Source organism: Pholcus phalangioides, unplaced genomic scaffold (genome assembly GCF_987345545.1).
Source record: "Pholcus phalangioides strain wild (caught in Gottingen) unplaced genomic scaffold, Ppha-v1.0 ptg000012l_1, whole genome shotgun sequence".
Taxonomy (NCBI): domain Eukaryota; kingdom Metazoa; phylum Arthropoda; class Arachnida; order Araneae; family Pholcidae; genus Pholcus; species Pholcus phalangioides.
The window spans coordinates 3,834,671-3,857,686 of record NW_028301605.1 but is presented as its reverse complement, the minus strand read 5'-3'; positions in this window follow the sequence as shown (position 1 = coordinate 3,857,686).

The following is a 23,016-nucleotide window of genomic DNA, read 5'->3' as shown; positions in this document are numbered from 1 at the left end:
GCGTTTACAATAGCCACAAGTGGTCCTCCCCACAGAGTAAAACTTTCTATACTGATGACTAATGGAAAATGATTAGCAGCGAAATGATTAATGGCGTTGGAATATTTTTCCCGATAATCTTCTTTCTTGATCTGATGTTGTCGTAGTCTCGGATCGGGACGAAGTTATCGATCAATTAAGGTCAGAGATGGCGTTTGCTTTTGCTTTTGGCAGATTGGCTTCTAGCTTTAATTAGATAAATTTAAGAGTTAATATAATAATATTATCATTGTCGTATTTTTTATTTTTTTCTAATTATACTGAATAGATGTGACTCATATTTTTCCAACGTGAATTGACCTGGAGGGCGGAAAAATGGTGACTACTTGAAGGAATGCTTTGAAAATCGAAGTAAAAATGTGATTTTGATTCCGGAAAGATACATCGGGGGGGGGGGGGGGAAGCACAACCTCCGGTTCGCGGCGATAATGCTGCCCGTCAAGGGGTTCTATCCGGTACGCGGAAATTGTTCTGATAGTATTGTATCAATGCACACCACCCACACACGCACGCACATAACGAGAAATATCTTCGCTGAATATATTTATTTCATAAAAAATGCGGGATATCTTCGAATAGAATTGTCAAGGCAAGTAAAGTTGCCAATTGAAGCGGGGAAAAATGTCAAAACAAGCCAAATAAAGTTGCCAGTTACAGCCGAAAAAATTGTCAATTGAAGTTACCATTTACAGATGAAAAACTTGTCAAAGACATTTAAAGCTGTCAATGACAGTAAAAAAAAATTGCCAAAGGCCAGTAACATTGCAATTTATTGTCGAAAAATTTCTCGAATTCAAGTAAAGTTGCAAATAACATAAAAAAAAAAGCACTGTGAAGGGCAAGTTTGTTACCAATTACAGCTAAAAAAATTATCAAAGGCAAGTAAGGTTGCCAGCTATCGCTAAATTCGCTGAAAAATCGCAAATCGTGGAAATTGACGAGTACTGGAAGTTAAAATGCAATCCACGAAAAAAAGTATATGTTTAACAAATATGTGAGATGTATATAAACACTAGCTATATATAATACCCGGTGCTGCCCGGGATTTTTTTCAATAAGGATTTTTGGATGAGGACATACTTTCTTTGAGGGACATACAAGCCGGGTGCAAGTTAACCAATATGGCGACTTCCTGCGCGACTCCTGAAAGAAACAAATCTCGATTTTAAGCAACATAGAAATGAATAGTTTTTTTTAAATCAAATTTACCGTTACACTAACAAAACTTTCCGGCATAAATGTACCGATTAATAAGGAATTAGCTAGTGAAATTTTCACGAGGTGAATATGCAGTATAACAGTGAGCGTGGTTAATTCCAATCAGTGAGAATTCTAAGAAAGTATTTCCCATACTTTATTGGATTCAAATATTTCAATAGAATTTCAATTTAGGACTTAAACGTACGTCACAAGATTTGACAAATGAAAATGGTGAAAAACATCTGCACATTCGTTCACAAATAACAAAATACAGTGTTCTAGGAACAAAAATTTTCGTCTTCAAGCATACAATACAAAATTTAGCTCGAGTTACAAAAAACTGTAATTTTAGAAACTAGATTCATTCGACCCTTTCTTCTTATCCACGACATCCCACGCTTTCGGTTCTAATTTCTCCAGCATCTGATGTCGAGATTATGTTATTAAGAGTAAACAAAAATACAATGAATGCATACTATGAGTATATTATCGAAACACGGGATGGTATTTTTAATGAACTCTAGTATCAGCGAAAGAAAAACGAGTGTTCAGTATCCGAGAATCTTTTCATTAGCTAATGGCGCTCATGAACGCTGTAATGAAGTTTTTCACACACCCATAATATAAAATATATTTTCCACTTTTTCTCTCTCTCTCTCTCTCCGGAAGAAAAGTTTTATAAAAATTCTTAGAAATTAATTCCACCGAGGGATAGAGAAGAGAAAAAGATTCTAGAGAAAATTCTAAAAATCTGGCTATAAAAGGAATTTTTATTAGAATCGGCTTCAGTGTAGGTACTCACTTCATTGTTTAAGCTTCTCGAACGAAAGTGGTGTTGAATTGCTTGTTAATTATTAGTTGAAATTATCAGATAATCGGGAAAACTAATTGGAACTGAAGACTTCAGTCAGGAGTGATCGTTTGAGAAAATGTTCACAAGAAATTACGGGATCTCTCGATGGGAGAAATTATTCCTTATATTTGTCATTGGTATCAAATTTTCTCCTGATCATAGACAGAACGCACGTAGCAGGGAATCTACATAAAAGGCAGCTAAAAAATTTTCAATGCTGAATTCAAACAGAGCGCAACTCCGGTGTATCGCCCTAGGCAATTTGCTACCGGCTGAGTTGTGCCAGAAGTATGCCCTCCGAATCAAATCTGCTGGATCCCCGAACCGTGAAATCGCTTATATACAGTATATACGTAAATCATAATACAGACAAAGCTGCCTCGCGACATTTGGCCAGTCGTGGCCCAGCTTTCAAAGTTCAGCCTTTTGGCGAGCTGTTGCCTAATTGGCGCTCTTTTCAGTGCGCTTTCTCTCGACAGTTGCGCAGATTTTGCTCTCCTTCGAGTAACGTTCACAGATCTTATGGGCAGTTAAGCTCCCAAGTGAGTGTGTGATACCAAGTGCTCGGTTGAGGCCTTGCTGCCTTGCCACTGTTGCCGGCCGGACTGCGTTGTGGCCAGCTAATGGGTTTCCTGGTGTGCCAACATTGCTCTGTTGGGCCCTTTACAGCCATGGCAAATCCTACTGTTTCCGCTCTCCTTCTTCTCCCCCCCTACTGTTCAGGATAAGTGGCTGCAACTTCCCAGCTCCGACATATATCTGCTGACAATGTTACAGCTTGCCGGCTCAGCACAGCTCCTGAGGATGGGCAACTACAAACTGCCGGTTTCGACGCAATTACTGATGATTAGCAGCAACACAGAGTTTGCCGTCTCATGATGAGAAATCTTCAGCTTGACGCCCCAACGTAATTGCTGTCTAACACGGCTGCAGCTGGGGGGGGGGGTGCAGGAGGGTCTGGTGCCCCGGGCGGTGTGCTGGAGGGGGCGCAAATTTCACTCTTCAATCTCTCCTTCAACATTATGAGGGGGCCAATGCCCCCTCATAATGCATGCTTGCCCCGGCTGACCAAGCATCTAGTTGCAGCCCTGATGTCTAATACTGTGAAATAAGATTTTGAATCGGGATGACTGGCGCTTTTAGTCTGATAGGGTGAGTCCCTTGCACCGAGGGCTCATCAGAGTGTTAAGGCGTGGCCAATTTATGGGAAAGGCAAACCGGGCTGGAGGGGCTTTAGTTATCGGTCTTATGTTTATAAATATATAAAAATATAAATTTGCTTGAATTTCAACCAAAGAAGCTTATTCAATGACTTGGTCACTCACTCTGTCACTCATACTTTCAATCACTCACTCAGCCACTTGGTCACTCATACGGTAAATTACTCAATCACTTAGTCACACATACATTCAGTCATACATAGGATGAAACGTCGCAACTTTTCTAATGCCAGAGATATTTTGAAACAGTTGGCATTGGAAATATTGTGCCGTATTTCTGGCAAAATTGTAATGGAAAATGGCATGCGTATTTCTTATCACTTATAACTTTCACCGTTAGGCGTCCTATTGCTTATCGCGTTTCACCAGAAAGAGTGATCTTCGCTACAAGGAATAGCCTTAGATGCCGAAAATCCTGAATAATAAAGTCAAGTCAATACCACAAATAGGGTCGGAGCTGTCACACTGCAACAAGTTGCAGTGTCTCAACGTTAAAGTTTATTTATTTATTTATTTATATATATATATATATATATATATATATATATATATATATTGACTTGACTTTATTATTCAGGATTTTCGGCTGTATATATATATATATATATACATATATATAATATTCACACTTTTTTTAAATATAATGAATCACAGATGTCGCTGTATTAAGACAATATCAGTAAACCATGTCTCCACTGTAGCTTGTTTCGATAGTTTTACATATCTATTTATTTATTAATTATATATATATATATATATATAATTAAGTAGATATATGTCACGGTAAAACGCCGAAAAACGCTTGTAAACAAATACATTTCGGACTTTCACCGAGCACTTTGGTAAATGCTGAAATTTAGCAACTTTCATAAAATTTGAATTCTCGTCATTTATTGATCATCACCATCCTGATGCTAATTGAAATCATAATTAGTTAACTAATTAGTCATTCAAATTCGTTAAAATTAGTAAAATTGCGATTTTTCTAATTTTCATAAATTTGAGAGATTGTCATTTATCAATCACAACGATCCTGATGCTAATTAAAATCACAATTAGTTTATTAATTAGGTATTACTTCAAAAAAAAGCACAACATTCTCCTTCGTAATATTAAATAACAGAAAAATCAGCCAAAACACGCATAACGAGGAAAAAAATTCTTTATTATAATATCTATATATATAAAATTGATTTTCTGTGTGTGTGTGTGTTCTCTATACAAATGTACAATTTTAGATCGATCATCGCCAAATTTTGCATATATACCAAATGGGACCCGACTTGAACGATAGGCTACTTTAAAATTTTGTCAGAGTAGGGCAAATACCCCAAATGGGCAAAAAACCGTAGGGCAACAATGGTTTTTATGCAGTCTAAGAAAAGTCACGAATCTTCTAGAAAGATCCTGTTCTTTCTTTGGCACCACGAAGTCGCCAAATTATCGAAGTTTGTTGCCAATTTGGCGAGATTTACGAGGATCTCATTTGAGCATCAGAGTTTTGACGACCAATTCGAAAATTTTAGGAAGCTTGACCATCGAAGCTCCACTTTACTGTCTGTTGAAAATATCTGTCTGGAACATGCGAGTTCCATTTTTTTTGTACCACTAAATATGATATCAAGCTATTTGTTCCCATAAAAACATGATTTCGTGCCAATTTCAGTCTACCTCTTTTCCACCACTCTTTGGTGGTTCCTAATGACAGGCGATTTCTTAACCCGTTTATGAATCGAATACAAGCTTCTCTGATCTATCTATGAACTGTATCTGTTGGAATTTTTACTCCAGGCTTTTTTCGTAATTTCGTGCAAGGTTCCAACACAACTGCTGGGTATTAGCAGCTGCCACATCTTAGTTCCAACACAACTGCTGCTGCAGCTTCCCGGACCCCCAAAAACACGCACCTCGCCCATATTCCTCTGCGGAAATTCTAACGAATTAGTGCATGTTGGAATGAGCATGTACCAATAGTGAACCTTCCTTGAAGTTTATTTATTCTTAATGCTTGGTATGTGTAGTAGTGCCATCAATTTTTCTAAATGTGCGTGAAGTGTCATGGTTGAATAATTGCACCGTTGCAGGCCTGTTGCTCTCTGTGGCGAGACTTAACGAGATTAACGGGGAGATCGACTCACATTTGCGCCTCGAATTTGGGAACCACAGTAAACCAACTTCAACCGACCACTACTGCGGTGGGGTTCAAACCGGATACTCGCGATGCGAGTCCGTCACTATGGCAACGCGACCGCCGCAGTGGCCAGATGTTCATACTGTATTATGGAAACGTACGCACAGATGGAACTTGTATAAATGGAACAAACTATAAATAAAGATTGTACAAGATTATTTTCTGTCAATCAATGCAGTGATTTTTCACTGTCTTCACTTTTTGTAAGCAGACAAATGAATCCGCCAGATGGATCTGCTAAAAAAAAATTCCATTGCTAAACGTTATTTTATTAAAAATTCCTCTCGTTCCCGAAAATTTCGACTTAAAGGAAGAAAACTTCGAATTGAAGCAAAACTTTAACACTGAAATTGTCTAAAAAGTTCTGGGGCTGAGGAAAAACCTTCGACTTAAACTGATATTCATGCTATCGGAGTACAACGCACTACGACTGGAACCATATTTTCTATCTAAAGACTACAGAAAAGTTTCAGCGGTAGCTTCAGAAAAGAAAAAGTATCATTTAACCACAACAACCTGATCCTTTTAGTAAATTCTAAACCACAGCCCAAATAATAACCATCAAAAAAAAGAAGCTACATCGTTATTATTACACTGTTATATACTTCTACGTAAAGTGTAACTTAAAAAAATATTCTGAATTTTTGAACATATTATTATAACCCATTTGAAACATATTATGTATTCACGACGTGAAGTTAAAAAGCTGGAAATACTGTATTATATTATCAGTATAAATATCGCCCACACATAACAATAGAAACTTTGAAATTGAGGTAAGAAAAACCGCAAAAATTCTTTAAAAAATATGTAAATCATCCGTAAAAAAAAGGGGGAAACACAAAAATATGTATCATGGAAAAAGAAAGGCTTTCGATAATGATATCTCTAGGGTACGACGGCTTCACCGCGAAATGCGAGCCATTGTACGTAAAAGTATCATTATGACAGAGAGAGGGGAAGACTCTTATTTTCTACTTCTTCAGAGACCAATACATACGCATAGGTTCGAGATTATTCCGCAGATAACAAAAAGCAGCGCACATAAAGATACACTGCTCCCCCCAAAGCGGTTATTATATTCATTTTTCACATAGTCTATCTGTTTTTTTTCCTCGAAAGATGGAATATACGTTATTTTGCTCACGCGTATCGATATTGCACATACGGCATATTTATTGCTATCGTTTTTGTGATTATTTATCTCTTCGAAGCAACATGGGCTTTATATCTTGTGAGAGTGAATTTGAACATAGAAATAGACGAATCTGAGAGCTTTGAACCCGTTGGTTAGACTTATATTAGACGAAGTGCTGAAATTGTAGGCACGTGTAAATTCTGTATTTTTTTGAAGCCTGCGGTTGCTCAATTTTACGGTATAACTTGCAGTGCTGCGATAATATGCGGCCATCGATTTTGCCTGATCAGTTATCTGGTATCTTCCATGAGGGAGCATTGATTACTTCTCTTGCTTACATGTACATTGAAATCGACTTATGAATTACTTCGTTGAACTGTCGCGTATATTCGAAATGAAGAGAGCACACATGATTGCCCAGGGTATGGAGCAAACATTCGAAACATTCGCATTTCGGAGAGAGTACAGCTCCCGTAAGTTAACTCGACATGTTTTCGTATTTGTGTCGTTCTAGTCCGTATAATGAGATTCCAGCATAATACACATCTTTACATTCAAACGTTGAAATGAAAGCGGAATCTCTTCCGTGATGACAAAGCATTTCGTAACAGGACATGATCAGTTCCCGGCTGGTGCTTTTGGAATCGTCCCCATTGGCTACTGACGTTACGCAAAGACTACTCTTGAATAATGCATTTCTTAATGGAGAGCCCTATTCTTAGTTGGACTTTGTCTAGAAAATTTTGAAGTAGCTATTGCGAACAATTTTACGCAATGTGGACATGTGCAATTTAGAAACATGTTTCGACTGTAATATCGATATTTTTATTGATTTTTATTCAGTTATCTCATTTCTCTGAGTTTTTACAACAACACTTTGTAGAGGGAAAATTATTTGAATGCGAAGAGAGAAACGTTTAAACATTTAGTTTAATGTTAATGATACACAACGTTACATTCCTGAAAAATTAACGTATTTAAGTTACATATCATTACATAAAAATCCTTTTTCTTCCAATTTTTCCTCGCGGAAAAATTGCGTTCATCTCAAAGATTTCACGTTATACCTTCAATTCATCTATCATAAATTTCGTCTGCTCTGCCCCCAATTCCTGACGCATATTGGTGGGATCAGAGACGTACGCGGGGTGGGGGGGGCATAGAGGATCCGTGCCCCCCAGGCGATCAAAGGTATCCGGCCCTTACACGCCTCTGGATGCAATTTTTCTCACTGAACATAGGGTTCAGGGATAAACTTTTAATCGAGTGACTTGTACGTTACATCGACTCGATAAGTGGTCTTCATGGGGAGAAGGACGGTAATGGTTTGATACTGGCGAGCACGGGCCAGGGGTGGGGCACTTTGACCTTTGAAGACCACACACACACCCCGCTTCCCATCTCAGAGAGATATCGAAGCTTTCCCGGAGGATGGGTGTATCCGGAAAGTTTTATTACAAACAACAAAACATTTTCGCCCCAAACGAGAAGGGCTACAAAACATAAAATATATATAAAAACGATCGTCAATCCGAAATCATATAACAGATAATTAAAATATAAACAACAAACGCCAATGTGCAATCAAAATTATAATTAAGACTATAAGATAATGACACATATAGTCCACGTCATAAAGAATCTAGCGATCGTCAGTTAATCGAATCATTGTCAATAATGTAAATATAATTGTCAATAATCTAAATATAGTTGTCAATAATCTAAATATAGTTGTCAATAATCTAAATATAGTTGTCAATAATCGAAATATAGTTGTCAATAATCTAAATATATAATTTCGAATCGCAGTGGGATCAGCTAATCACAGCCATCCATGTTTTTACATTGTTCAGCTTCCACACCAGTTCGATTGTCGGCATCGGTCTTCAGTAGTCATGGGTCCGCCGTCGTCTGGACCGCAAGTAAATAACTTTAATTTTTTCAATGTTGGGAAATTATTATCCCAGAAACCTACAGAGTTGCAATTTCTAGCAAAAAAAGACGATGTTATGTAGAATGTTGAGGGTTTTTCTCCTCGTGCTTTGATGCTGGAAAAAAAACAACTTTTCCTATGAAAGTTCATAAAAATTTTTTATTTCCTTTGAACCCATTTTTTTCCGGATCTTTGTTGTTCTCTCTGACATCTCACAGTTCCTATTTTTTTTTTAAAGAAATATTATATAAGAAAAGAGAATTTCTTTTAGAATGAAAATATAGAAATTCGTATTTTTTCTGAAGGAGAGATGGATGCACTCTTTATATATATTGTTTTTCTACCTGGAACATGAACACGTTGTTTGTAAGCACGGAAATGAAAACTTTCGTCTTGGGAGTGAGATGATTCCCATTTCAGGAGAGAGGAAAAAAGCATCTCGTAACGTCATGATGTTTTCCCGCCACGGAAACACGTACATTTTTGTGAAAATGGTTGAGAGAGTTTTTATGAAATATTATGTTATATACGGGATACGGTTTCGTACAAGTAATTTAATGTTTTGGGTTAGTTCTTGGTATAAATATAATCGTAGACCAGTTGTATTTTGTAACGCGTTATTGCCGTCGGTGATAATGACATTTTTCACGTATACGACGCGGTTTGCGGAAAATGTATCGCCAACAATTCCCCTCCGGAAAATTCACCGACAACTTTCTCACTGTCACCGCGTTCAAATACACCTCCTACTACTTCGAGCCGGATCATGGCCCGCCGCTTTGTCTCAATGATTTGTAACTTGACGAAATGATTTTTGTTATAATTTAGAAGTCGTCTATCTGTTCTCGGTCGGGTTGTTTGTGAGGTGATGTTCGCATATGTCGGTGGTGGTGGTTTGGTGTCCCGTCTTGGTGCCGGGGCGCGGTTGGTCCTTTCGGCCGTGCGTCGGTGCATCGGATGAAAACTTGGACGATTTTTCTGGTCTTTCCACCATGGCGCAAACTCTCTTGGGTTATATTCCCTATGGAGGGAATAGTGGGATCCATGGTTGGTGTAGGTGTTTCAGTGAATAGTTACCTACGAATAGTGATGCATACGATCGTAATTCTGTGGTGTTTGGTCAGAACATGATATCTCCAAAAAAATGGTTTTTTGATCTAGTAGTAAGTCTTGCTAATTATAACTAATTGAAAGTGAGATAAATGTGCAAATACGTGCGTAGACCTAAACAACATGCTGTTGTATAATATTTTCATTCGTATTTGTGTGCATGATTTATTTTTGATTTTTAAATGACAATGAAAATGCTTATATCTCAAAAATGTGATTTTGGAGTTGTCATGTTCTGACCAAACACCACAGAATTATCATAATCTCTCATTATGAATGAAATCATTGAATTATCAAATCATCTTCAGGCACAATTTCAGTAAAAATAACTAATTTAAGTAAAGTCAATTACGAAAGAGAAAGAAAAATTGTTTTGGAAATATATATGTTTAAAAATATGCATGGAGAATTTTAAGTTATTTTCCGACCACAAAAACCCACGCTTTTAACAAAATATCCCCCTCACAATTGAGTAAGGGAGCGAAACTAATCTTCACAATCCTTTTCGAGCAACACTGGTCAGAAAGTAATCGAGCCACATTATCAGATGTATATATAATGCTATGAAATGCCAAAGAAACAAATCCTTCCGAAATAACTCCGCGAACACTGATGTAATGGCTTTATTACTTGTCAATTCCAATTCAAAAGAACACAAACGTCTTTAAAAGCACATCAATTAAATTTTCAAGGATTTTCAACGTTTTGATAATTGCAAAAATTCGAGTAATTACTCAGACTTTTCGAGAATCCATTAACCTATTTTCTTCGTCCAGAGACGAGCGCAGACTCAATCTTTTTCTTCATCTAATTGCTTGGTTTTAATTTGAATAGTCATTAAGTTGTCTTTTTGGTATGTTATTATTAAAGCCAACTTAATTCCAATTCGAATAAGTTCCACCTTGTGAAAGGAAAAAAAAAAATAGATTATGCAAATTCCACGAATTTTTTTTTATTTTACACGTTGTCCCTTAAAAATTCATAAAATTTGCAGGAATTTCTGGATGTGGTTTGCTAAAAAAAACATTATTCTCACAAAGCGTGATTTGTTTTTGGTGCAGAATTTTACCAATTCAAATTTTTTGTCGATAGACCAAACTTCGGGTAAAGTTATCATTCGGTTAATGTTATTAGCAATCTTAAGTCTCAGTTTGACGACATTAAGTCATTTGATGACACTATCTTCATAACAGGACACGGCCCATTCCCTATACATCTACACGAACGGAAAAGCCGCCGAACAGACAAATGTGCCTGCGGTATGGTGGGTACTCCTGTTCACTATTCCACAGAGTGCAAATTTACAAAACATCTACACATGTACAAATATCCCGAAAACAATAGAAAACAATGGTTCACTCAAATAATCAAAAACAAAAACACAGCAGCAAGGATTACAAGCCTTGTCAGATATATACACGCCAACAAAAAACAAGAAATCTGTCCACAAGATTTATAAAATAATGTTTTAAATGTTACAAAAATAAGCGGGAGAAAAAACAGAAATGGATAAAAACAACAATAAAAATCATATCCACATGACTGCCACTACTAATACATGATATAGCATGTACTAACGGGACCCGAACAAGAGTTTTTATGACATTCCCGTAACAATGATGTAAATGTGATAACCACAAGTGTCCTTCATGCCGCTAATCTAGCTAGGGTGCTAGGCGAGACGACATGAATGGTTTCATGAATTGTTATGTATTTCGGCCATAGGGAAATTGCGAATATATTCGTAGGGTATTTAGCGAATCTCTCTCTCTGTTCGCAAGCGATGTAGTGAATTTTCTTAATTTCATCATTTTTCTAAATGTAATATTTTTTTTATAAATAAAGTTGGTCCGATTAATCGGGTCTGTTCAACAATCAACTGTTAATCGCAGTTGAAAAAAAGGTTGAATCGATCAATAGGATTAAAGTTTTGTCCGAAGAGAAACGCCGTATAAATGTGAAAGTCGTATAAACGAGGTTCTATACATCGTACCTCCCGAATAGCGGACACTCCCCGTTCCGACAAACTTTGTTAGTCCCATGGGTGTCCGCTATCGAGAGGCTCTAGTGTTTCTAGTGTATAATGTTACACACATGAGTTCAAGGAGACAATAAATCAAACAATCGATAAGCTGTTGAGATGAGAAAACAATAATATTGTTGGATAGAAATATTTCTCACATTTTCTATAAAACTCAAATACAAAATGTACATTATTGTATCAAGATTGAATATTATACAGTCAAATCCCGTTATAACGAACTCCAAGATATCGGAGAAATCACTTAGTTATAAAGGGATTCCATGTTACCTAGCATTCTTCCTATGTAAACTTATTTAGGGGATTAGAAAAGGGTTCGTTAAAACGAGATTTGCGTTATAACGGTATTCGCTAAAGCGGGATTCGACTGTAGTATTTGAAGGTGAAATCAAAATCAACCCCTCTACGGGGTGTCAGGTAAGTGCTAATGCGGCATTTATCTCATCAACCATCCGTCGTAGAGGCATGATTCAAATTTAAAAAATGTTCAAAAGTTACTCTGTACCAGTTTTGACAATGAGAATACAGTGTGTCACAAAAAAAAAAATCTAAATCTTCTGTTGTCCTCAGGAGAAACAGGGAAACAACTTTCTAATTGGAAGTTGGATCACAGGGAAACGGCATAACAATTTACAATTTTTTTTTGCATTTTGCGACACACTACTGTATTTTTACTTTCAAAACTGGCACAGGGTAATTTTTTAACGCATTTTGAGCATTTTTTTAATCGAAACCGTACCTCTACGACAAACGGTTGATGAGATAAAACGCCGCATTGCAACTTACAGGACACCCTGTATTAAAAATAAGAAGAAAGGAAATTTCTTCTTAAAGGATGAACATGACAGTGAAACTCTTTTGTAATTTCCTTCGGGGTGTATAAAGTTTTTTTGGTGATAAGTATAACCGAAGTGTTCTTCAGACAACATTTTTCTTGTTTTGAACCAGAGGCAATGCGTAAGTGTAATTGACTTACTCGAGCAGATGTTCGGGAAATGTTTTAAGGCAATGGATGTCTGATACGCCTTGACGATGGATATTGTCTTAATGTCTGAAATAGAAAATATATATTATAGAAAATATAGAAATAGAGAATAAGGCACATCTGTGTTAAGATAAATGTGATAAATCCGGTTATTATACAAAATATTATGGATAATCACTGAGCAATTTGGTGAGTTTGATAACTCACTATATTTATTACTTTTACCGGTGATTATGCATAGTATAAAAGCGTCATTGGTAAATTTGATAATTCTTTCTAAATTATCACTTTCGGCGGTGATTATGCATAATCTACCCAAGTTATATAATATCATAATTAAGCACCCAAGCGTCACGTCGTTGGTAAACATGATGACTCGTGCTATATTATATACAAAACATGTTAATTCAACATGTATTGTATCACTGCATCGATGTACGATCAAAAAGGTACTTATCATTATATCCGGTTACGAAGTAAAAGTTTGCTATCATTATATCCTAGTCCGACTATATTCATAACACATACTAGACTCATGTTACGAATAATCGCAGATAGAAGCGATAAATTTCGAGTATTTATCAAATTTATCGACTACGCTTGGGTATTATGCATAATTTCCGGTAAAAGTGGCATTTTCTTTTATAATTTAGGAAATTTGCGACAACGACCAAACAACGACGATTTGTATCATGCATATTCGCCGGTAAAAGTCATAAATTTATCAAACTTAGGGAGACGATTGGTAAGTATGCATCTACTCAATCTATGGCAAACCCGATGGAATGATGCCAAAACTGGAAGAAGTGTCCACAAAATAGTACCAAAAGTTTCATACAATGCAAAAAATTGGAGCAGAGAACTTGTATTTTTTACAACCAATCACGGACCTTTTCCAAATTACCTTCACCGCTTCAAAAAACGAGGAACAGATCATTGCCTTTGTGGTGAAATCGGCACTCCCATCCATTACTTGACAACATGTACATTAACTGCCCATCTAAAGCACATGGCTGTGCCCGCTGCTGAAAATGCCACACTCTGGATCAGAGAGATTTTTAAAAACAAAAATAGAATAAATAAAGTCAAGAAAATAATTAGATGGATAGAAGACAATGAAGACAAAGTGATCCCACGGACGCCTTATCAGCCTATAGCACAAGTACAAACTGCACCACCTCGCCGCTCACAAAGAAAAAAGAAACTGATCAACTACAAAGAAGACTGACTGATAGCACAAGACCAGTATAATGCCATGGAAATCGAACGATTTAAATTGAGGATGAAATCGATTATGAATTTTATCTGATTTTTATTATTGATTTCAATATGTGATTTAGGACTTTATATTCGAATTAAGATTTAATATGGAATATATAGGATTATATGCTTGATTTCCGATTGTATACGTAGATTTGTGATCTCGCAATTGATTTTACACTTAGATTATGATTTTATAGTTGTTATGATTGTAATGTATATTTTGTAATGTATGCTTTTTATGAATAAATTTCCAGAGGTATCCAGTCCGTATGGACAATGAGCCGATATTGCCATATGGCGATGTGGCCTGGGTATCTTTCGGTTTGACGGTAAGTATGCATAATAATCTGTTATTATATATAATGAACACTTTATCACATTTTACGTAACTAATCTCGCGTAATCGGAAAAGGTGAATATTTCACCAGTGTAGTTACAGTTGAACTTTCAGAAGGGTTTTTAAGATGGCTTCCAGAAGAAAATGCCCCCGGAAAAGTGTGATTTATCACATAAAATTTAACAGAAAAAATGTCAAGAATGTTCTGTATCATCTTTACCGAAAAAAATTTAAAAGTAATGAATAATTTCTTCAGAAAAGAAAAAGTTGAATATTTGAAAAAAAATGAAGATTTGCTGACATTTATGTTTTTAATGCATTTTTGAGTGTAAAAAATGCATAAATAAAATACATAATAAAAAAAAGGATAAATTTAGTTCGGAAATGACAACTGAATGGATTTTCTCTCTTTCTTAACAAGGAAAAACATCCATTTGTATCAACCCTTTCAGACCAGAGCATTCATTTTTGCGTTTTTGCTATGAATTTTTTATGCTCAAAAATGCACAGAAACATTTAGAAAATACCAAAAGATAAATGCTCGGGTCTGAAAGGATTAAGTGATACAAATGAATGTTTTTCCTTGTTCCTGTTAAGAAAGAGAGGAAAATCCACTCAGTAGTCATTTCCGAACAGAATTTATCCGTCAGATTCCCCATTAGTCAGCACAAAGATTGTGTTATCAGTGACATGCTGAGATTTCCGTTAATCTCTCGGTGGCCACCAATCGACCATCAAGCTGTTACAGCAGAAAACTCAACGTGGTCCTCCCTTTCCCATTTATTGCGCTAACTGACAGTGCGGATGAACAAGCTGATCTCAGCAGCAGAAGCGTTACGTAATGATCAGAAACAACAATTGTATTATTAGAACAGCGTAGAAAGTCACCGATTCTATCAAGACGATTTCTTCAACCACCGTAGAAAAATGTTGTTTTTCTCGCACAATCTTCGACCTGTCGGGCCGATACAGATCATTTGACATTTTTATTTAAAGCCTGTGAAACAATTCCAAACATACAATGATACTTCGCTACAACAATACTCGATATAACGACAAATCCCTCTACAATAATATTTTTTTGAAAAATTTCAAAATACGCGTATCGGCTACATTTGCGCGAATGCAGCCAATATACTTATTGGTTGTTTTTCTCATAGTTTTGTAAAACATCTTTTATCAATCTTTTATAGTGTGATTCTGGCACAAATACGCAAAAATGAAATGCGGTAAACTCCTTTACAGGGGCAATGCATCAAAACGAATTTTATTAATAGACTAATCAATTACATTTTTTTGCAGCGGATAAGAAGTGCATTTTCTTGTGGCGTATTAACAACGCCGATGTTGAGAAGATATGCCGAACAACAGCATATACATTTTATCACACGTAAGGATAATGTTACCTCTCGATATAACGATAATCCCTCTGCAACGATATTTTCTTTTGGTCCACAGAATATCATTATACCGCGGTTTCGCTGTAGTACATTGCAATTGATTTCATCAGTACTTTCATTCCCTCTTGACACTGTCCAAGAAATAATTCAGCTCCTTTCCGATCCTCAAAGAATTTATAATACAGGGTCGGAAAAAAGTCCGTAAAAACTAAAAACTCATGAAAACCGGAAAATTAACCGAAATAAAAAACGGTTTGCAGGGTTAGCATTGCTAGGTCACGCGAAACGGGAATTTTTTTAAGAAAGGAAAAAAAATAACTTAAAACAGCCAATAGGTGGCGCTGATGTACACAAGTCAAAGAAAAGATACGCAAATAACGAACAGAATTCCTCCAAATCGTTTAGTACAGCAGTATGTGTTCCACATGTCCATCACACATTGCAGGCGATTCACAAATCCAGCAACGGCAGAGTGCAGCAGGTCCACATACACAGTTTACAACGGTGAAGTGATTGTGGATTAGGAGCGCAAGTTCTTATAACCGCCTCATGTGCATATTTACACCGAAGTCGTTCGTACCAGCGGCACGTATAGTCTGTTTTTGAGGTTTTTTTTCCCTGTCTTAAAAAAAAATCCCGCGACTTAGCCATGCTAACCCTGCAAACCGTTTTTTATTTCAGTTATTTTTCCGGTTTCTATTCATTTTTAAAGTTTCTACGGATTTTTTGCCTACCCTGTGTTTTTATTCCACTGTCGTAAAAGTCATTCAGCTTCAATACGGACACCGAGAAGAAATTGGCTTTCGTTTGATTCTTGGAGTCATTCAACTGTTATTTGACTCTCGAAGCATTTTTTAAATCTTTCATCCGACTCTCAGAAAAGAGTTACTCATCTTCTATTCAGCTCTCAAAAAGTTATTCACATTTTATTCAGCTCTTATAAACGAAGTTATTCAGCGTTTGAATAATAGTCGGATGTCATTCTTATTTGAAGTGATCTTACTTCTATACGGAAATCGAAAATATTTCTTTTTTTTTTCAAGATCAGTTTATTCATCTTACATTCGGTTCTAAAACAGGTCATTCAGCCTTTATTCGATTCTCCAAAAAAAGTATTCATTTCTTCATTCTAATCTGAAAAAAATTATTCAGCGTTTATTCCACATTGCAACCATCGAAAAAAGAAAAGAAAAGAGATTTCATTCATCCGTCACTTTGTACCCAAACGAGTTAGTTATTCAGCTTCTGTGACTTACTAAAAAAATTTATTAATTTTTCTGATTTGCCTCTCGAAGAAGTGAATCAGCTTAAATACGATTATTGAATGTAATGAATCTTTTATTCGGCTGAAAAGGATTTTCTCAGCTGTTATTGAACACTTAAAAAAACACACAATTTTTTCAGCTTTGATTCGATGCAAAAAGAAATGATAAACTTTTTCTATTTAACTTTCAAAGATGCTATTAAGCTTTAATACGGCCGTCGAAGAATGCGTTAATCATGCATTAGATTCTCAAAAAGAGTTATTCAGCTCTTATTTGACTTTGGAAAAAGTCGTTCAGTTTTCATACGGATTCGTTCATTCTCTATTTGACGCTCATAAAATTATTCAGATTTTATTCGACACTTGAAGAAGACATTCAGCTATTATACGGTCCTCAAGAAATAATGAACTTCCACACGGCCATCGGAAAGAGTATTCAGCTCTTATCCAACCTACAAAACAGTTATTCATATTTTATTCAGCTGCTGTCGAAGAATTTATTCAGCTTTTTTTCATTCTGTCCCGAAAGAAAAAATAGTTTAGTAGAAGAATCATTAGAAATTCACGCATATTCAAATTTTGAATTATGTCTCACTTGATACTTATAAATATACCAACTACCCGAGACGATGGTAAAGCGTCGACTCGCAAGAACGTTATTCAGCTTTTCAAGAAGTCATTAAATGAGCAGAAGTCATTCACACTTGAAGAATCAATTCATCCACCTTTATAATAACCTTGACGAAGATCTTTCTTTTTCTTCAAGATCACTTTATTCATCTTCCAAACGAGTCATTCAGTTTTTATTCAATCCACAAACAATTTGTAAGTTCTTTTTATTCGACTCTTGAACAAGTCATTCAGCTTTTATTCAACACTAGCAACATTCATTCAGCTTTTGTTCGATCTCCTGAACAGTTATTCAGGTTACCTTTTTCTGTCGAAGAAATTATTCAGTATTTATTCGATCCCCAACAAAGAATGAATAGTTCTGCAGAAGAATCATTAGAATGTCTCGCGTATTCAAATTACTCACTTGATGTTAACAAACACTCCAACTACACGAGATGATAATTTTTCTCGCGCAGTATTCAGAGCAGAAATTGCGCTTGATGATTCACATAATAGACATCGTGCTTGCCTGGCTTTCCTAGTGCTATTAGTAGGCGAACGTCGTCACCATTGAATTGAATTTATGTTTCAGTTTATACGAATAAACACTGGAAATTCTTGAACTCGGAACTCATAATGAAGAGAGTCAGCAAACACGTATTTCTCAAAGATACGAATTTTTATTGATTTTTCATTCAGTTTCCTCATTCCTCTAAGAATTTCGTAACAACTCTTTTATAGAGGGAAAATTACTTGAAAGCGAAGAAAAGCGCTTGAAAATTTAGTCTAACGTTAATGATACAACGTCGCGTTCTTGAAAAATGAACGTATTTAAGTCACATCGTTAAAAATTCCGTTTTCTCGCACTTTTTTCTCCACTGAGAGATAATTGCTTTCATCTCTGAGATTTCGCGTTACACTTTCAAATAATAATTCAAGTCAGTCATAAATTTCCGAGCAATTTTTTGGCTGTAAAATTGATCTGAATAAAACGAGAATTTCGTCACACATAATTTATTACACGGACACACACACACACCATCTGCTCGAATACTGGTCAACCCTCGTTCTACGAACACACAAAACATTCCAGGGACTTAATCTCGAGTTAAGAATATTTCAAAAGTGTCACGTGTCTAATTTTGTTTTATTTGGATACATTTTTTGGTTGAAAAATTTGAGCTGTTTTTTTCCAAAATTTCTTCCGGTTTTTTTAATTGGAATATCTCAGTGAATATTGCACTTAAATACGTGGAATTATTTTTTTTTGACATCAGTGGAGACGGGAAAACAAATTTTTAATTGGGTTTTCGAGCACGCGGGGAACGGGAACTGTATAAAAAGGAAATTTCTTGATTTTTTCATACTTACGACCACTCAAACAAATTTTCAGATTTCAAGTAATTTCACATTATTTGAAAAACTTTTGTAAGTGAAACTGTGTCTCGAAAGTCAACGGTCATAGAGATATTCACTGCGCAAACACTTTGGGACACATCTGGACTGGGAAACAATCTGGGACAGCTTGTGTTATAATGAACGATTAAGTCGCCATAAAGAATTATGTTTGTCTCATCTAAGCACGGATAGCACAATATATAATTTTTGGCATAAAACTATTTTGCATTTTCTATCATATCATCAAAAAAGTTTATAGCAGCAAATATTTTACAGAACTATGAATTCGGCTTTGGATGATGTTGGGGGTCAGGTTGTGTTCGGGCAGAGATTTTGAGGGCTTTGACACCGGGATTACAGATCACATTAATGAAACCAGACATGGCCTTAGCATCGCTTTCATTTCGTCTCTTCCATGCTGTGGTTATTATTATTTTTTCAGTGAATTATGATTAAGTGATTTTCATTTGTTTCCCGTTACGCACCAGAGCATTTAATCGGCGTGGCACATTTTCATATCACTTAAATGACCCGGGACACAGTTCCAGAACACTTAAGCGATCCGTGGCACATTTAGAGATCTCTTGAGTGACATGTGGCATAATTTTAGAGCACTTAAGCAGCCCCCGTGCCGCTGCCCGGGCGGCAGGTAAGCTCAAGCCGCCCCTATGCACAAATAAATATCTCGAGCTCGCCGCGACACCCCACACGTTGGAGATGCCACTAGAAACAGCGACGCTCACTTTGAAAAAGCTGCTCAGGATCGTTGTGATTAATAAATAACAAGCATCCAAATTTATAAAAATGATAAAATTCGCATTTTTACTAATTTTCAAGAATTTGAATGACTAATTAGTTAATTAATTGTGATCTTAATTAGCATCAGGGTCGTTGTAATTAATAAACGGCAAGCTACCCAATTCATAAAAGTTACAAAATTCGCAATTTTACGCAAATTTTCACAAATTTTAATGACTAATTAGTTAATTAATTATGATCTTGATGATCATCGAGATCGTTGTGATTGATAGAGTTGTCACAACGGCTTCAATGTTCAAGTCTGATGTTGTCACCTTCCTTGTATTATAACCTCCTTGTCCCGTATTCCGGGCGGACGAGTAATGGAAAATAGCATGCGTATTTCTTATCACTTATAACCTTCACCGTCAAAGCCGTCCTTATTGCTCATTGTTTCGCCACAAAAAGGGCGGAAGCTGTCACACTGCAACAAGTTGCAGTTGCAGTGTCTCGACGTTATTGTTTATTTATATATATTTATATATTTTATATATATATATATATATATATACTTTTTCTTAAATATAATACATCACAGATGGCGCTGTGAATTCACGACAATATTGGCATAGCCATATCTAGTGTAGCTTGTTTCCATAGTTTTACATATTGCGTTTTCTGCTAATAAAATGCGACACAAACAGCGTATAACTAATGTTTATGACGGTTCTCGTTGCATAAAACTATGTATATATATAGCACAGTATAATAGTATAAGCACAGCTTCCACAGAGAGCCCAATACTTAATCGGAACAATGCGAATTTTCTGATTTTTATAAATTTGGAAGCTTGGCATTTGATTTCAGTACATGCCTGATATTTCTCCTTCATGATCATTTGCTGGTTATGCATAACGTGCTGTATTGCTTATAATGTCATACAGTGCTTATTGCGTATTGTGTGCATTGCGTATTATTGTGCTTTGCTTGATGCGATGCCTCGTGTATTGTGTTGCAGAAAAAGGATTAGTTCAAATTCTGGTCGACAGAGGGTGGTGCACGTAAGCAAATAGCGAGTGTTCGGATTTGAGCCTTTCTTGAATTTCTTCAGTGTCCAAAATGTTCGTGCCGCTTTTGCCGACGATTTATGGCTGAGGTGAAATAACATCGCCAACTGTGCTTCATCCACCAATGTCAACATCACAAAGAGAACCTTACGTAAATGCCAGTAACGGGGAAATTCAGAATTGAACTGTTAATCGTACATATTTTATAAGTAATCGTACATTTATGTAAGAACCCGAGTTGGATATTTCCAGTGTTTTGTTCTCTCATGCTTCAAACTTAGTTAAAATTGTTCATGGTACCTGTCTGTCAAATGTTGTTCCGCAGGATGAGATGTCGCAAAAGCGTTTCGTGACTTTCCACGCAATATTAGGGGCCGTTGAAGTATTATGTTTAGCCATTTTTGATCCCTTCTTTGTCAGCAAAATTTCGTCATCAGCTCTGCCTCTCTGAATCCTAACGCATATTGGTGGGGTCAGAGACGTACACGGGGGGGGGGGGGGGCGGCTCGTGCCCCCTCCCACGACCAAAAAAATTTTTTTTAATTGAAATTTCGGAAGAAAATACCTTTACATGTTGTTACAATCAATTTCTGTTAATTTTCAATGCTATTTGAAGGCTAGAAACTCAAAATTTATTTTTAATAAATTCATTGGGACCAACCCTCTAAGCCATATAATGATAAATCGCATGAAGGCCCTTGGTCCGCGGACAAAATATGGCCCTGGGGTTATATGATGCGGCCTGCCCTCTTCAAACCTAATTTTGTAAAAATGTACTAAGCGGCGCATTTTCAGATCGCTTAAGCGTCCCGTGGTACAATTTTAGAATATTTAAGCGGCCCGTGGCATATTTTCAGATCACTTAAATGTCCCGGGACACAGTTCCAGAACACTTAAGCGATCCGTGACACATTTAGAGATCCCTTGAGTGGCATGTGAAGTAGTTTTAGAGCTCTTAAGTGGCCCCTAGTTCGGTTCTACATCACTCAAGTTACCCACGTTCTCAGCACATTCTCAGATTATTTAAGTGATCCACGGCATATAATTACGGATCACTTGAGTGATGCGTGGCACATTTCCAGAGCATTTAAGCGGCCCGGAAACATTTCCTGAGCACTTGAAGGATCCGTGAAACATTTAGAGATGGCTCTCTAGGTCCCTTATCAATATGGGAGAATGTTACTTCAAAAAAGTGCCCACATACTCTCGAAACGTTTTTCTCGTTTTTGGCGCACTGAGTAAAGTGCCATTAAAAATATTTTATATTTTCACAAAGGGTGGCTGATGACGTAAGCATTATCCAAACCCTCTCCCCCCTCGTCATCAAAAGTCAGCAAATCGGAAACCCCTCCCTCCCCCCGTCGATGCTGACGTAATACTTGAATGACACCAGAGAATTTTTCTAAAGAAATTTGGTGCTGGTTATGCAAAATTTTGCGTGATTTTTATCCGATTAAGCGGGGCCGCGATTGTATCCGTGGAGTAAAGTTTTTCTCTTCCAACATGAAATGCAAATATCTGGCTCGAGTTACAAAACTGTAACTGAAGGAAACCAGATTCATTCTCGAACCCCTTTTTTCTATTCTCGACATCCCACGCTGTCGGTTCTAATTTCTCCAGCATCTGATCTCGAGATTATGTTATTAAGCGACCCGTAAACGAAAATACAAAAAAGAAAAAAATGCATTCTATGAATATATTATCGAAACACGGGACGGTATTTTTAATGAGGTCTAGTATCAACGGAAGAAAAACGAGCGTTTAGTCATCGGATAATCTTTTCACATTAGCTAATGGTGGGGACATGAATATGCTGCTGTGAAAATCCCTCCATTATAAAGAATGCATTTTTCTCAGAAACGTTTTTCAAAAAATTATTTATAATTAATTCTACGGATGGGTTAAGAAGAGGGAAAGCTTCTAGAAAATAATGAATTTGCCACGAATGGAAATTTCATTCAGTGTGTAGGTAATCATTTTATACGCTTCTCGAACGAAAGTGGTGTTGAATTGCTTATTAATAAGTTGAAATGATCAGATAATCGGGAATTAATTGGAGCTGTATCGAGAGATAAGATGACATGTTTTGGAAATACATACATGGAGAATTCAGTGGATCTGTTAGGCAGTGAATGTGATAAATGCGGTTATTATATGCATAATCACCGACTACTTTGGCAAGTTTCGTAAATATTCCTAATGCTATTTTTACAGGCAAATGTAAGAA